The sequence below is a fragment of the Aythya marila genome, assembly GCF_965140915.1.
Source record: "Aythya marila genome assembly, chromosome: 14".
Classification (NCBI taxonomy): domain Eukaryota; kingdom Metazoa; phylum Chordata; class Aves; order Anseriformes; family Anatidae; genus Aythya; species Aythya marila.
The window spans coordinates 11,868,167-11,880,995 of record NC_139055.1 but is presented as its reverse complement, the minus strand read 5'-3'; the positions used below and the strand labels follow the sequence as shown (position 1 = coordinate 11,880,995).

Genomic DNA, 12,829 nt, shown 5'->3' with positions numbered 1-12,829 from the left:
GATGTGGAGAGCTGAGCATCCTCCAAGAGCTTTCTGCACCCACGCAGTGGTATGTAGGGCTGGGGTGCCAGCGATGGTCAGATGGTATGTGTTATTAGGTGCCTCACTGCTAATGAACGGTGCTCTCAGGCTGGCTGCATCCAAAAAAATGTAGAGGAAAAGCACCAGGACTGGCATCTTCTGGCTTCGCAGTGCCAAGAGAGAAGAAAGACAGAGTTAACTATTTTTTTTTAAAGCTCCAAGCATTTACTGCAAGTCAGGGCTGAGACACTGGGGGGAAAGAAGCAGCATTGCTTCCCGTGTTCTCTCTGCTGTGCTGAGCAGACCCGGGCCCCTGGGATATGGATTTCAAGAGCAATAAATTCATTCTAAAAATTTAAAGAGGATGACGCAGAAAACTTTAAACAAATAAACCAAGCAGCTCCACACAATAAAAGCCCCTTCTCTCCTGATGCCTCTCTCTAGTGACAGCGTGACACATCAAGGTTGGATACCCTGTCCCACAGGAGCACGGTTTCGTATGGGGTGAAAGTTGTCCCCCGATGGGGTGTGATGTCTGCTGTTTCGTAATGATAAACCACTTACACAAAACCCAAGATACTCATAGTGGAACCTCATTTATAGCAAGCATTCCCTCTCACAGGGCAAGGAAGCGCTGAGCTGAAATGCCTTCAGGAGGTAGGAAGTGTCAAAGAGATATTTAACCTGAAACTGCTAGCTCCTGTTGTCTAACTCCTATATCACACTGCCTTCCTCGTGCAGGGGAGGGCTCACATCTGCAGCTCAATAAATTAGCCATTCATACCAGGAGGTTTCTTTCTGGCAGAAGCTGAACTCAACAGCAAGAATAATAATCCATATGTTTGTTATTGTGATCAGCTCCTCTGGAAGATAAAATTTAGAAAGCTCTGCTGGAGCATCGTGAGTGCCGCAGTGCTGAAGGCCTCTGATGCTTTGCGTCAGGAGGGGGGAGAGGAACAAGCAGCCCCTCCCTGCCTGGAGCGCTTCCACCCCACCAGCCACTTCCATGGCTTGTTCAGCTACCCTCCCGTACGGATTTTCAGAAAAATCTCTTTTTTTTTTGCTTTTAATGCAATGGCTTTGCTCGTGCATAGTCTCCTAAATGAATGCACAGGCTGTTTCTGGCGTGCTTTAAACCTTCATGCATTTTTAATGATTTACAAGGAAAAGAGTTTTTCCTCTCTCTCTCCCTTTTCTCTACTCCCTCCCCCCTCCCCCCCCCCCCCCCCTTTCCTCCTTCTTGATTCCCTTTTTCTTTACTTAAAAAAAAAAAAGGAAAAAAAAAAAAAAGGAAAGAAAAAGGAATGACTTAATACATATCAAGTGGAATTGTTGGTTTGTGGTGACTGCTTCATAATTCCAGGTTCAAGTTTTTCTATTTAATTATGCACAATAATTCTCAGGAACTATAATGCAATAACAAAAGCATGCACCAGAGTTGGCATAAGTCTGTTCTTTATTAGCATGGGTACGGGTACTGTGCTTTATGTGTGAAATAAAATATTTGGAGCTAATGCTGAGTCTGTTTCTTTAGAATTACACAGAACACTTCTTCCTTTAAAACACTGAAACTGGGGCTTTCTGTTCCCTGCTTGGCTGGCTTCTCACCTGATAAATTCAATTTTACTTGCTTTCATGATGCCTTACTTGTTTGTAACTGCCTTTGTAATACCTTAATTGAATAGAGGGTTCCTACATTAACCTGAAGTCCTCTATAGTATCTTAATTTATGAAGGTTAAAAGTGATTAACTGATGAAAGGCTGCTTGCTGTAAATATTGACATTCCCGCAACCTGCCAGGGTTTTGATTAGCTCCTGAAGTTGCCTTAACATTTTTGTTTATCGGGTTATCAGCAGTTCCAAAAGCTTATGAGCATCAGGACTTTCCCCATGCCAATTACCACTCATGTTTCAAACACTGCAGGCAAACGCATAACAATGTATGGTTGAGTACATTCATCAGTTTTGAGTGGGAATATGTGTGTAATATTAAGCTTCAGTGTAAATATTTGCACAAATGGGACTAATTTTGCAAAAATTAATTTCTCTTTCTTGCAGGCACTTTATTTCCTTTCCATTCAGTTTTGATGATAGTGTTTGTAAGTCATTCTGGGTTTTTGGAAAGAAGTGTAGTTTCTGAAGCAAGCAAGATTGCTTTTTACAGCTGCAAATGGTTTATGTGCAAAATTCTGCCTTGCCCAAAAGCAGCCTGGATTTGACAGCAAGTGCTGGTGAACTTTGCAATGGTTGTAGCCAAAGTATTAGAGAACTTCTCTGAAATCTGCCTTGGTCCTGGCTCTGACCTCCTCAGCGTTTCCAAAAGCATTCCTGGCAATGAATATTTAACTCTTCTGTTGACCAACATGCTCATAGAGATTAAAATCTTCTGAACCTGTAAAAAGTCAGATTTTTTGAGACAGTTGCCTTTGAAATGCCTTGTAGGTAGCAGAGCAATACCAGGTGACTTTCCCTCTCTTGCAGCCTGTAAAGCAGGGGTACTAAAGAGGCATACTTTCAGTTCTCTGCACTACAAACTGCTCACAGGTGACTCAGGGGCTCTGAAACCTTCCCACCATCAGCACTGGTGCCAGGCACATCCAAGTGGGGCAGTGCCTCTGAGTGACCCCTAAGATGGGGTCATGGAGTTGTCAGCACCTATGCTGGGACCCTGCCCTTCTTTGGCCTCCAGTGAAAACCCTCCCTACCCTTTGCCAAGTAATTCCCCTCAGCTATCAGCTTCCTTATTTATAATTTTATTCACCTATTGCTGGTTAAGCATCCACCCTTTGCACACCTGTTCCTCCCATATGTTGTGGGGAGGAGGCTGCCTTGCTTTTCTTCTACCTTGGGAACACCGGGGTGTGCTGAGGTTGAAAATCTTGTGATCACTGGGATGTGCTGATGGTTTTAACCATCTCTAGTCTTCTTGCATGGCTTCTGTCCTTGTAAAGTATGCCAGGCTGTTTCTCGCCAAGCAGCAGCCTTAAAGCAGGTGATGAGGATTGTTAGCTGCCTCTTATTTTTATTTTCTTTTCACACGGAAGTGATATTTCTTAGCTATAAGAGGTAAGATGCTCTTAACCATGAAAATGGGTATTTAATGTTATTATGTTTTACTTTACAAACTGCGACTTGGGTTGTGATGTGGCCAGCCTGAAGGTGTTTTCCTTCACATTTAAGAATTCTGAAAAATCTTTTTACTGTACTTGTGGTTTTACCTCCAGCCATGGCAAAGGCAGGTGTACACAAGCAATATTTCTAAAACTTTGTACAAGCAAAGCAATTTGGAGTAAAAAAAAAAAAAAAGATTTAAGACAATCTTCACTTTCTGGGCTAGGAAGTCCCTTTTTTTTTTTTTTTTTTTTTTTTTTGAGGGGGATTTTTTTTTTTTTTTCCTTAAGTTACTATGCATGTGTTTGCTTCTCTGATCCTGGTCTGAACTTCTCAAGGGCTTACGTTGCACTAGAGGAATGAACGCTGAAAATATTAGTTATGGCATTCATAAACTTCACTCTTAAAAGCTGTGAAACGTTGCAGACCCATCTGTGAGTGAACAGAGAATTTCCCAGTGAGTCCCAGACCTGTGGCACCCTTAAGGAGCGGTTGCAAGCAGAGCTGTGTGTTGCAGCTTACAATGAAGCATAAAATCCTTTGCTTTTTTTAATGAATGCAACAATAGTTTGGGTTCCTGATATTTCACTGATTCAGTGCTGAGAACACAGGACAACGCTCAGCTGATAGCAAGATGTGACAGTTTTGGCTGAATTCTGCTCCATCCTTGAGGGGTTTTACTTTCCCACAGCTCCTTGACTTAACTAAGCCTTCTTTGTCCCCTGCATGTCACCTCCATTCAGGCAAAGGGCATAAACAGCTGGACAAGATACACTTCAGCTTCATCAGCCAGAAGCGTAGGCAAGCAGCAGGCAAAGTTCTCCAGCCCACGCATTGTCCTGTGGCCCTGGGGAAAGGGAGGATAAATAAATCACCTTCTTTTTATGTATAAATGCCATTCACACTGAAACAGCGCTGCATTTTAACAAACACGCTATATGGAGTGCCACTTTAATCCTAAGAGGAAAGCAATTTTTTATTTTTTTTTCTTTTTGAACATACTGCATGTTCAGCTGCTGTTTTATTTTTGATGGGGACCATTTTGAGAAGAGCTGAGCTCTCCTCAGCTTTGATGCCCTTGTTGGTGTTTGTGCTGAGGCTTTAAGGGAAGCCTGTGGGTGAGTGCAGGAAAGGTGTGATGGCTTCCAAAATGCCAGCCTCGTACATGTATACATGGTGCAGTCATGCTGCTGGTTGCTCTGTGGGGTGGGTAAGCTGATGGCTTTGCCAGCATCTGCCTGGTGTTAATCTCAAGCATTAAGGCAGTGGGTTTCAAAGGCATCAAAACCAAGTTCATCTGACTGTGAATTGGTGTGTGCCATTGAAAAACCCAGGCCCTGTTTGTTGGGGAAAGGAAAGGCACTGCTTTGCATCAGCATCATTTCCTTCACCTCTCCATGATGCACTGAGCAATAACCCTGTGCCCCCTGCAAGAACAGACCTCCCTGAATCTTGCAAAGGAGAACATTCCAGTTCATCCTGCAAGGGGGAACCACTCACATGATGATTGCTTACAAGAGTAACGATTGCAGAGTCATCTTGTCCCTTTGACTGAAAGGTGTTTAATGAATATCCTCTTACATGTATCTTGAATGAGTAACAGCTGGGCAGATGAATCCACACTGCTGCTGGGTCTTGCAGGGGAGAACTTTATGCATCTGAGCCTCTAGAAGGATGAAGCCAGGATGCTTCCCTTGGAGCAGAACTTGTGCTCTGCCACGCCGGATGGCACTGCAGCTGCAGCAGCCCCATCTCATCCTGCTATCTCACCTGGCTGGCAGCAGTGTGACACCCCACGGCTTGGTTTGCTGCGGCATGGCACAGCCTAGCCCGGCAGGATGCATTATTGATGCTGAGGAAATGCAATAGCTACAAGGGCTTTGTTCAGAGATGCTGAGCCAACTAACAGTACAGAAGTAGCTAAAAGCAGGGAGCGCCCATAAATTCACAAATGCTCTCATTTAGCCATTGGTTTAGATGCCTGGACCTTTGCTCCTGTTGCCCAAACCTCCAGTTGTGTTTTTCTTCTCTCTGAGATGAGGACTGAAAGTGTTACAGGGAATCTTGTGAGGAAAGCAAGACCTCAAAGGCAGCTGCAGAGAACTGGCTGCAATGCCAGCCTTGGAGACTAAATAGGAGTGAGGAAAGAGGAATGTGTGTGTGCCCATGAATGTGTTTCTAGCCACCAGGGAGGAAAAGGATCAAAATCTACAGCTAAATAAATCTGTAGGATTTCCAAGTATATTTTAAGTTGGTGAGGGCATCAAAGCCCAGAGAGCATCCCCGAAGAACTGGCAGAAGTGCCCAGGTGTGCCAGCAGGTTCCCAGGACGCGTCCCCATCTCTCCACGTACCTGTTGGTGCGTGGTGCTGGGGAGCTGCTGCCTGCTGCAGGGCACATGCTGCTTGCTGCCGAGATTATGAAAGTCATAAAAATGTCAGCTTCTGTATTTCAGTTCTGTAAACTACCCGTGCACAATGCTCTCATCTGATCCTTTACAACCAGTGAGGGTTGCCTCTGGCTTTTGGCTTGAATAACGATGAGGACATCTCCCACCTGCCTGGCAGGTCTCACCTGGAGGGGACAGGGAGGCACCGGTGCTTTGCTCCTAAACACGAAGGTGTGGTCCCCTGCACTGCTGCCACCATGTGTAGCTGTGTGTGACGGGGAGCACCGAGCCTATCAACCCCTTAAGTGCATGCTTATGTTAAAAGTCATTCTGTGTTTAGGAAAAAAACAAAAACAGAAGGGATTGAAGTTTAGACAGATGCTTGTTGGCTTCCTGGGCTGGACATAGCTGTCGCGTGGGTTGTGAGTATGCTGCTCCTCTGCCTTTCATGCATATCTGCATCAAATAGGTTTGGCAGCAAACCACACTCCCTTGATCCCCCAAAGCACTGGTAAAGGGGAGTTGAAGAAATCAGGAGCATGCACAACTGCTGCATAGGAGATCAGGTCTTTGGAGCCTGATTCGGGTTTAGACTCTCCTCATGAGCCTCTCCATAGATTTCAGGGCTTTGCATTGGTCCCCTATCTGCGATTAAAACTTTTTTTTTAATGGAATTTGGCATGAAAACCAGGTGTGAGTGTAATGTTCCTGGCATGCAGCCAGTACAGCCCCTGTTCTCCAAAGGTTGGTGGCCTTGGGTTTTGCGTTACTTTGCCTATTGTTAGAGCAGTGTCCTTCTGTTACGGACAGTTTTTGCTATTTGCAGAAGTAACTGGCTTTGCTGCACACATGGAAGTTTTAATAATTATTCCCAAGCAGCTCTGAGAGTTTTTTAACATGGAAACAAGTTCTACATTACTCGTTAAATTGGTCAAATTTCAATAAAGTCAGGAAAACATCTTGAAAACAGCATGAATATAATTTACAAAGAAAACAATCCAAGCGTTACTGCCAAAGAGTTTTCCAACAGGAAGGAAGAAAGAATTTCTCTTTCCCCCCACATAGAATGACTGTACTGTACATTAAATTAGTGGTTTTTGGAGTGAAGGAAACCACCACAGGACCCACAATGTGAATAAGAGCGAAGCTGGTACCCGACGTGAAGATAGGTCTTGCTTCTTTGTTATCTCCCAGGCAGGTTGTACGAATCCTGGCTGCCAATATTCATGTTCCTGTAAGTAGCTCTGCTGAGCCTCTTTATCCTAGATGAGCTCTTGCTTGCTGTGTTTTTAAATCTAGCAGTAAAACTCCACGCAGGGGCTGAAGCTTGGCAGAGGGGGTCTGGGTTGTCAGCAAACATGGAAGTGATGAGATGACCTCTTTCCCCTAATACAATGCTTTCCTCGGAAGTGAGGAAAGGACTTTGTACATGTCTGACACTTCTCTGTACACTGCTGTCCATCTGACTGTGGTGTGGTAAATGGGGATATCACATCCCACAACCCAGCAGCTCTGCAGCCCACAGCCAAACCAGTAGCTGGGGTTACCCAGCAGGCAGACGGGCTTTGGTTCAGCGCAGAGGTCTGCCCACAGTCAACCCCCAAGGGCACGGTCTCCTGCTTGGCGATCACAATAAAATGCTTGTCCCAGAGGAAGAGAATGGGACCCAAGACTGAACTTAAGGATAGGCTGGAGGAATTTGTTGATTCAGAGCCTGCATGAGCCAAGTACAAAGCTATGGGCTGGTCTGCCCACTGCAAACCAATTGGGGTTCCTCAGGACCAGCACCATGCAGCGAGGCTGTGCCTGAACCACTCAACAGTAGCCTTGGTTAAAGGGTTTCATTGCAGATGAAAAACTTGCTGGTTTTCCTACTCAGAGTTCCTAGTAAAAAGATGGGGAGTGTAGCAGACCATTGACGGTAAATCTCATGCATATTTCTTAATGAAGTAGATTTCAATGTGTACAGAGGCAATGCTATTCGCATGTACATGCCCGTATGAAGGAATTGGCTGGTAGACTTTGACTGGAGACATTATTGTTATAAATGCTTGTACTATCAACTCCACTACCTGAAAGGGAAACATAAAGCAGACCCAAGCTTCCCTGATGATAGAGCTGGATGTAAAACTACAGCCATGTCTGGTGACCACATTTTGCAATTTTGAGATTTTTCTGCGCTGACATGAAGAGAAATCTTTCCAAGTTGTTTGCAATATAAAACTCAGACCTCAAGATCAGGGTCTGGACTGACTGCATGTTCTCCCCTGAAGTTTGACCAGAGTCACATCCTGAACTTCAGTATCTTTTCTGTTTCTTTTCTGTTGTAACCTCAGGCAAAATCAAGATAATTTTTGCAAAGCATTTTAGCTTTGGGAACAGAACTTTTTGTTTGCCTTTTTTTTTTTTTTTTTTCTCTTTTCCTAAAGCCACAAATTATAAAAACAAAACAACAACAACAAAAACCACCCATGCTTTCAGTAGAAACAGCTCCAGCCCATTTTCTGTGTCAGTTTGTATATAATCTTCCCCTGGGGTTCCTTTGCAACTGATATGAACGCAGAGGGTGTGGGGGAGATCCGCTGCTCAGAGCCCACAAACACATTTCTGGAAGTGCTGCGTTTTGAGATGAGGCTGCTGCATTGCTTAGTTTGACGCTTTCAGAAATTTTGTGAGGTTTAATTAACTAAAGCACTTTATCATCATTAGAGAAATGGAGTCCTAAGAGGTTATTGGTAGATTTTTTTTTTTTTAAGGGCCACATCTGTATAGGAAAAATTAAAATCTCAAGCTATGTTTCTTGCCAATAACATTGGAGGGAGAAACATAGAAAGGGCACAGATACTAATTAAATTATTGTGCTTTTTTTTTTTTTTTTTTTTTTTTTTTTCATTCACTGTTAGTTTAACAGCTGTGCTTCATCTCTGAGGCATATTTGTCTTTATCTTTGGCCACTTTGTCAGAGTTGGCAGAAGGAATCTTAGGTGGGGTTGTTCTCTGAGCAAATTAAACAATGACCAAAACTTTGCTCATTTATTCCATCATTATTTCAGATTTCCATGCCTTCATTTTGACTTAGCAATATAGAGGCAGTATGTCTCTGCTGTCAATACGGAGCAAGGGGTGGGGACAACTCAAGGGCGGTAGGTCCTGCGAGGGTCTGCATTTTTCATGAGAGTATTCAGAAGGGACTGCTCCATGCACCGCACCACCCACCTATGCACAAAGATAAAATAGTGTTTTTACAGCATTTAAGTGCACAGCAAGTGCCCAGGTCTGTAGCTTGTGCTCAGGCAGAGTAATGTCTCGGTGAGTTGGATTTTATCTGAGATAGGTAACTACTAGGAGTAGTAAGTACTATTTAATGTGAATACAGGCTATTTGAGATCCATAGTTTCAGTATTTTCTTTTTCTTCATTTTAGTGCCAAATGGCCATCAGAGGATTTAATTTGTCAATAGGCTGCATGAATGCCCAGGCCACCTCCATCTGCTGCTGTGACAGAACACAATTAACAGGAAAATCCCAGGTACTTGCCTTCACTAATTTTTCAAATCTCTTTCTGGCTAGTTTGGAAAATTTGCATAAGAAATCTAACTTTGAACCTCGGGCTTATGTTCAGGCTTTATCTTTCGGTTGTGTTGGTTGCAGTGAAGGATGCAGGCGAGTGGGTAGAGCAGAGCAAGAGAAAGCACAGAAATGTCACAAGATGAATCTGAGCAGAATTCAAGGAAGCAAAATGGTCAGATAGTGGGAACGGTGGGAGGAGAGAAGGGAGTGAGGGCTGGAGCGTGGAAACCTGGATGCTTTGTGTCTGTTGGGCACAAAGTCACAAGTCTGTTGTATGCTGGGGACCTTGTGGTGATGGCATGGCTGCTTATTGCTGTGGATGACAGATTTCAGGGATGTCCCATGAAGACTTTTCCATCTGACATTCAACTGAGCAGAAAAGAGAGCCAGGTTTGTGTTGTCTAAATAGAAGCAGGTCCGTGAGCCCTGGTGTTAGCAGGCCTGTGTGTGCTGGGTCAGGTTTGGATGAAGTGTGTGCTCTGCACTTGCAGCATTGGTTTGTGGCTGCTGAGGTCTTGGGCTGAGCTTGATCACAGGGTGACAGCTGCAGCCTGGGTTTCCCTTCCTTTCCCTTTCCTTTGCAGAAACTTCAAAAATAAATAAGCATAACCTCCTGGAACAGACAGATGAAACCACCCGCAAACAGCTCCAATTTTATTTTTTTATTTTTTAACACTGAAATCTGAAAACATCTCTGGGTGTGCTAGGCAAGGTTTTCTGGGCTTAATGATCCTGATAGTTATGTTGGGGTGTATGGATGGAGACATCCTAGGAGGCTGGGGCAGCACACACTCTGATGCAGTCTTTCTCCAGCTGAACTTGATGTAAATCTGCAGGTAGCAGGAGCCATCCCACTCGGCTGCTGATAAGCACCTCCCTGGGAGCTATTTCCAGCTGAACTCCCAGAGCTGCAGGTTGGCACATCCGTGAGGATGGCAACTGGTCTGGTGGCATGAGACATGCCCATCTCCCACTGAAAATACAGCCAGTGGCTTCACATGACAAAACCACGCTGAAATAACCTACTCACCCCCTGACACTCTCCAGTGTCCCCTATCACTCTCAGTGGTGGCGTGCTGAAACGCCAGGTGGATGTTATGCTGATCTTTTGGCAACCCCCAATGGAAGAAATAGAACACCAACCTAAAACACAAAGAAAAGGCTCGAGGAATCTATCATTATTAATCCTGCTGTCAGTTTTAATTTTGGGGACATTACCTCACTCAACACTCATTGGAAAGAGCTGCCAAAAATGATGATGTCATCATCAACAGGCACATCTGACCCTGGCTGCTGATTGCCAGTGTTGAGTGCAAGTTAATAAATCCCCTGGTACCTGGATGCATGCTGGGGTTTTATTACAATGCAGGCATTCCATGATACCCTGGTAATTAAACGGTCTGGGGAGGAAAGAAACAAGCCACTACTTTCTTCTATTTAGAAAAGCTGTGAATATAATTGTCTTGTGGATCAGCTTCCTTCAACTGTCCTGTAAACCTGTGTTTTGGTTGAACTGAATGGCCTGGTGGAAAAGCTGGATGTAGGCAGGAATGGGAGATAAAATCGGGAGTGGTCAGTTTGAGCTGGGACCAAAGTGGTTCCTAAGTTTGCGGATCAGGGCAGAAGCCTGCCATCCCAAAGCAGTGAGGTGGTATCTGTGGGACCTGCTCGGGGCAGGGCAGCTCTGGGACAGCCCCCCATGTGTCTGTGAGTGCAGGTGACCACCAGCACCCATCAGTCTGTGAGGTTGGTGGCTGCTGTTCTGAAACCCCACTCCATGAGGAGATGTTGAGCGATTTTGTGATCTGGCTGGTGAAGCCTCATGTGAAGGCAGCCACCCCTTGTCAGCCTGAAGCCCCCCTCATGCCCTGATACCTACAGATATCCACATGGTGTGGTGCAGGCAGGGCTGAGCCATTCCCTTGGGCCATTTCCTTGGACTCCACACCCACCATCATGCCTGTGCTTAGTGGTGCTGCCTCAGGTTCTTTGCCTTCACCCTGCAGGTTGCAGGGTCTGGCTCAAAGTGCTGGACAGGTCCAACTTGTGTTGTTCCCATGGTCTGGGCAGAAACAAGAGCTTCCCTTCAGTTAATGAGTGTGTTGAGTCTTCGTTCCCCCAGAATCATAGGCAACATGGTCCCAAACATGGTCCCAAACATGGTTTGGAGTGGCCTCATTGTGTGCCCTTGGGGACTTCCAGTGTAGGTGGTGAGGATGAGCTGTGAACCAAGTCCGACAGGCAAGGCACTGCACTTCCAAGAGCTAGAAATATTCCTTTTCCTATTGAAAACTGCAGTTTGGGCATCTCCCTGTGGGCTCAGGGCTAGTGGTCCCACAACAGCCATGCCTGTACCGCCCTGTCTGTCCTTAGACTGGCCTGCAATAGGAGAAATAAATATTTCTTTTAAGTAGTGGATCTGCATTTTTACTCTTAGTCCATCCCCAGACAGAGCCACAAGATGAGACAGACGAAGTATTCATCAGGTTGCCACATTCCCATGGCAGTAGCAGCATAACTACTCCCAAATTTATAGAGCTCATTGAATAAAAGAGCAATTGAAAGAGAAGTCATGTTGATGAAGCAAAGCTTTAAAAGTGGGAGCAGAGCTGGGGACTTTCACGCTGGAGAAAGCTTTCAAGTTGTCCTCGTTTGGAGCTGACATCTGTTTACCTTTAAAGGTCTATAAATAATATTACCTCTTCTCTTTGCTGACTACTAGTGATGATACTTTGCTTCTGTTTACAGACCCTTTCCTCCTCTGTCTTGATACTGGAGTTTTCTGGCTGAGCGATTTGACATCATCATCATTGCAGACGTTTCCCCTATCTCTATAGCAACGCACGATGATGCCACAAACAGAGGATTATGCAATCTGTGTAGGCTCAGATGGAAGGAGAGGCAGGGCTGGGAGCTCTGATTTATACACAAATGTCTCTAATAGCAGCAAGGGGAATACAGAAACTTCTTGGCCAAGGAAATGGTTTTTGTGTAAACATTCTCATCTTCCAAGTTTCTCTCCGGTGGGAAAGTCCCTCCTTAAAGTCCTCTTATACTTATACATATATATATGCTGTATATACACATTCACACACAGATATGTATATTTGTGCATGACGGAACGTAATGATTATGCAAATGTAATATTGTTCCCAGCATTGTGCAGGCAGGGATATAGCCAGCCCCCTATACACAACCTCTGACATATCCAAGTTCAACCGTGCTTTGTTCACCCCAAGCACAAAGGTGCTGTGCGACTGCCCAGACCTCGTGCTCTCTCTTCAGCAGAGGGCTGGCCTAGAAGATGCTGCTGAATGTCTTTTTTAATACATGCTCTGGGAATGTTTGGGTCCTTGGCTAGATGGGATCAGCATCCTTCTTCTTCAAATCCACTCTATCATTTCTCTAGCAACTTTGTCCTGTGGTTAAGGCACAGGAGGAGAAGCATAAGGGCAGTTTAAAATCTCTGCCTTCCCAAAGGCTTTCTAGATAAGCCTGTGGAAATCTCTTTGAAGCCCTCCCTGTGCCTCAGTTTCTCCTGCAATAGGACAAATATATCTCAGTTCTTAAGGAGGTGGTGAGTCTCAGCACTCTCATCTCTGAGTGCTCAGACTCTTCAGTAAGGGGGTCCATGGAGACTCTGGAAAACACACTTGTGGGTGTTTCTTCTCTGTTTATCTAATTTTTATTGAACATACAAATGAATCCTATCTAGCACATGTCAGAATCAATAACTGTG

At 44.8% G+C, this 12,829-nt stretch overlaps 1 long non-coding RNA gene across 2 annotated transcripts in view; it reads left to right on the top strand.

Annotated features, from left to right (window-relative positions):
* The window catches only part of LOC309883550, a 147,795-nt gene that overhangs the window by 120,113 nt on the left and 14,853 nt on the right, over positions 1–12,829 (top strand). The window contains exons 1-2 of one of the 2 annotated variants that reach the window (XR_014318476.1): positions 8,735–8,830; positions 8,945–9,049. The exons of the other annotated variant lie outside the window; for it this stretch is intronic. This is a non-coding gene — a long non-coding RNA (uncharacterized lncRNA). Of the gene's footprint in view, positions 1–8,734; positions 8,831–8,944; positions 9,050–12,829 lie in introns of those variants that run through there. 2 annotated transcript variants of the gene reach the window in all.